This window comes from Tachyglossus aculeatus, chromosome 6 (assembly GCF_015852505.1).
Source record: "Tachyglossus aculeatus isolate mTacAcu1 chromosome 6, mTacAcu1.pri, whole genome shotgun sequence".
Classification (NCBI taxonomy): Eukaryota; Metazoa; Chordata; class Mammalia; order Monotremata; family Tachyglossidae; genus Tachyglossus; species Tachyglossus aculeatus.
The window spans coordinates 52,637,109-52,641,765 of NC_052071.1; the positions used below are offsets into that span (position 1 = coordinate 52,637,109).

The 4,657-nt window shown below is 40.8% G+C and overlaps 1 non-coding gene across 1 annotated transcript; it reads left to right on the forward strand.

The window, feature by feature from the left end:
• The first annotated feature begins 3,129 nt into the window (after positions 1-3,129).
• Positions 3,130-3,267, forward strand: LOC119930175. Its single transcript, XR_005451663.1, has one exon. It is a non-coding gene; the product is annotated as a small nucleolar RNA SNORA7 (small nucleolar RNA).
• The last annotated feature ends 1,390 nt before the right edge of the window (positions 3,268-4,657 follow it).

Here is a 4,657-nt window from a genome sequence, read left to right on the forward strand (position 1 = left end):
CCATTCATCACCAACCATACAATAAGTGTCTGCAGAGATGACTGATAGCAAACTAATGGAAATGAATCATTTATTGACCATTTGAATGCTTTATTTAGCAAAATGTCTGTGGGTTGACACAGCCCCTCTTTGGTATTCAGCCCCAACCCCAGCTCTAGTTTTTAGTTATTGAATTTAGATAATGAAAAAATAGACTGGTAAAATACAAAAATTAAATTATTTGCTTGAATACACTACATTTTGAGCTGTCTTCCTTGGGGAAGAGGGTTAATTGAAAAATTTAGCTTGTACCCTATTCCCTCTGCAGTTATTACTGGAACAAAATAACGAGCAATGTTTCATCTAATTAATAATCTAGATGAGCAAGTGGAGCTAGCGAGGGGAATGCATTTTTAAACTTTAAATATAATTGTTTTCATTCTTTGAGCCCTTTTCCTGGAAGGATTTAAGGCACTGGTCTAACTTTCACAGTGGCACGTTAATACTCGAGGCAAAGTGCAAGAATGGTGAGAAAGAACCCAGGCCTGGGTTCTAATCCCCGCTCAGCCACTTGTTTGCTGTGTGAACTTGAGCCAGTCACTTAACTTCTCGGTGCCTCAGTTAATTCATTTGTAAAGTGGAGATTACGACTCTAATCCCGACGTGGGACACGGACTGTATCCAGCCTGATTACTTTGTCTCTACTCCAGCACTTTGGACAATGCTTGACACATAGTAAGTGCTTAACAAATACCATCATTATTATTAGTTAGGCAGACAGATTCCTGGTTAGGATCTTGGGCATGGAAGTTACATTCCTGGTAGCAGTTTGAAAGAAAAAATCCAAAGACACTTAATACATCAATTAATGATATTTACAGAGTATTCTGTACTAAGCGCTTGGAAGAATTCAACACATCAGATTTAGTAGACATGATTCCTGCCTTCATGGACCTTAGGATCCAGGTGTGGAGACAGATGCGATTACAGATGGGAAATGACACTTTATAAAGTTATGCTCATGGTGATTATTATTATTGTTGCATTTGAGTACTTACTATTTGTCAAGCCCTGTTCTAAGCACTGGGTTAGATAGAAGTTCATCAGATCATACATAGTACTTGTTCCACATGGGGCATACAGTGTCTCCATCCCCCCCGCCTTACCTCCTTCTGCTTCCCCACTGCACCTGTATATATGTTTGTACAGATTTATTACTCTTTATTTTACTTGTACGTATTTACTATTCTATTTGTTTTGTCAATGATGTGCATCTAGCTTTACTCCTATTTATTCTGACGACTTGACACCGGTTCACATATTTTGTTTTGTCTGTCTCCCCCTTCTAGACTGTGAGCCCGCTGTTGGGTAAGGACTGTCTCTATATGTTGCCAACTTTTAATGATGGCATTTATTAAGCGCTTACTATGTGCAGAGCACTGTTCTAAGCGCTGGAGAGGTTACAAGGTGATCAGGTTGTCCCACGGGGGGCTCACAGTCTTAATCCCCATTTTACAGATGAGGTAACTGAGGCTCAGAGAAGTTAAGTGACTTGCCCAAGGTCACACAGCAGACATGTGGCAGAGCCGGGATTTGCCCAAAGTCACAAAGCAGACAAGCGGCATGACCTCTGACTCCCAAGCCCGGGTTCTGACCACTGAACCACACTGCTTGTGACAATAAAGGAAGGGCATTCTGCCTTCGTATGTAAGGACATATAGTATGTGCCAAACACTGAATTTTGCTTTTACTCTGTATACCTCTCTTTTGGGAAAGATCTACTTCTAACCTCTCCCATGTTTTAATGACAGTAATCCAGTTTACTACTAGTAATTTAAAAGACTGTAGTAAATTTGTTCAGGACATAGTTGGCTAGTCAACTGTTTAATTCCTTTATGAAATCATTAAAAATATTAGCATCAGCAATAAATTGTCGTTGGTGGTTAATGAGCATTATATTTGGTCCAATCAGACAGTTGAGTTAGTTAAAGCTATGGACCATTACTGCCCCTGTAATATTCTTTCATAGAATCTTAATTCTTCTCAAGGGGCTTTCCCAACCTACTCCACTACTACTCATGGAATAAAATCAGCATCTTATATTTGATATTAATTGGTCATCTTGCAAATTTTTATCCAGGTAAAAATACGAAGGAGATTTTAATTCACTGGAAGTTTATGAAGGATTTCAGGGATTTAGAGTGAAACAGTAACTGACCTTGGAAGATTTGTCTTACGATCACTATCAGCCCAAATGAAAAGCATAGATACCAGTTGGAGGAGGGCCGTGCAAAGGAACTAAGAGTGAACGGTGATTGAGATGATAAAGGATGGAATGAATTCACGAAACGCCAGTACCACTCACCATTCTTCCATCTTAGAGGCATTACTGGCCATCTACTAAGGACTTTTCCCATTTTTCAATGAAACCCTTCATTCTACCAAGCAAGGTTGCTGGAATCCCAAAATGGGGATTCTTTGGGGAATTTTCAAGAGTATTCACTTTAAACTGTAAGTGTCTTCAAGTGTCAGTGACACAGTACACTAAAAACATGGTTCTGTCCCCTTTGAGTTGTGCATACAAACTTGAATCTACTAATCAGTCAGTCTTATTTATTGACCATTTACTGTATGCAGAGCACAGTACTAAGTGCTGGAACAGTATAGTATATCAATCAATCAATCAATAGTATTTATTGAGTGCTTACTGTGTGCAGAGCACTGTACTAAGCGCTTGGGAAGTACAAGTTGGCAACATATAGAGACGATCCCCACCCAACAGTGGGCTCACAGTCTAGAAGGGGGAGACAGAGAACAAAACAAAACATATTAACAAAATGAAATAAATAGAATAGACATGTACAAGTAAAATAAATAAATAAATAAATAGAGTAATAAATACGTACAAACATATATACATATATACAGGTGCTGTGGGGAAGGGAAGGAGGTAAGGCGGGGGGGATGGAGAGGAGAAGGAGGGGGAAAGGAAATATATACTTGTATATGTATGTATATATGTATATGTATTTATTCTATATGTAATCTAATCTACATATATGTGTACATATACAATACAGACAAAATACTATGAAAGAATAAACAGACACATTCCCTGCCCTTGCTAATATTCAGTTTCTAGTAACACCTCCCCTCTCAGGGTTGCACCTGGAGAGTTTTCAGTCCTTTACCAGTCTCAGCTCCAGTAGGGAGAGTCAAGCAGAGGCCTACCCATTCCATTCCTAGCTTGGCCAGTGGCTAGCGAGTGGAAGGCAATCTGCTACAAGTCAAAACTCACCCATGCTGGGCAGCAGCAGCATGGGAGAGAGCCGAGGCTGGAGACTCAAGTTTACTGCTCGGAAGGAGGTAGTGGTAAACAACTTCCATATTTTTACCAAGAAAACGCTATGGATCCACTACCAGAACGATTACAGATGGAGAGCAGGGCATTCAGGGAGAGATGCGTCTGTGGTGTCACTATGGGTCAGAAACGACTCGACGGCATGAGACAAGTAACATCTACCTGATAAAATCCCATGCTTTCAAGTGGCATCCCTGGACATAAGTAATATTTCTTTAAGTTCCCTCAATTGATTTGAACCTAGCCTTTTTGAACCCCTTCTCTGGAAGAGAATAGCAGAAAAAGGGGAATCCAAAGAAAACCATGGAACAGTGAGTCCAATTACCTACTGCAATGCAGGGAAATTAGAGTGGTGGCACCCAAGCCCTTTCAGGAAAACCTTGAGTGAGGACCGTACCATAAGTGATGCCTACTTATGCAATTTAATTCTGCCTCAAAAAGATTTTGAGAATCAGGCCAACTAGATTTGTACTGGATGGTAAACATTTGAGTTATTGTGCCCTCAAGTACTAACCCTTACTCTTTTGGAGTATTCAGTCATTCATTCATTCGATCGTATTTATTGAGCGCTTACTGTGTGCAGAGCACGGTACTAAGCGCTTGGAAAATATAATTCGGCAACAGATAGAGACAATCCCTACCCAGCAACAAGCTCACAGTCTAGAAGGGAGGAGACAGACAACAAAACAAGTTCCACCCTTTGACCCTTTGTCTACTAGGTGACCTCGGGCAAGTCCATTTCTGTACCTCAGTAGCCTCATCTATAGAATGGAGACTCCTGTGCACCCCTTGGGGGCTATAGACTACAATGTGCCCAGCTTATTTCACTTGAATGTTTCCCAGCGCTTGGTACAGTGTCCGGAGTCCAGCGAGTGCTTTAAAGAAGGCCCTTGAAAAGATCCTTAGAGCCCAGCATTCCCCCTCAGCCACCTTCTCGCTGCGCAACTCTCCCTCCTCTCCTGTCCCCCAGCCACTTTCGTTCATTAAATCATATTTATTGAGCATGTACTGTGTATAGAGAACTGTACTAAGTGTGTAAGTACTAAGCCATGGCACATTAAAGACATGAAGTGAAGATGAAGCACAAGAAACTGGGCAAACGCAAGTGGGGAATGCGGAAAATAAAGGAGCAGAGAGAACAGCCCACGCCACCCTCACTCACCAAATTCCGTTAGCCCAACGTTTAAGCTGTTAGTATGTTTAAAGAAAATGGTAAACAAATTAATTCATGGTAAACACTGACTCTTATGGAAAACAAATCAAAATAGACCGGGGGAAGAGAATAGTCTATTGTATGTCTGCTGCCTGATTTTAATG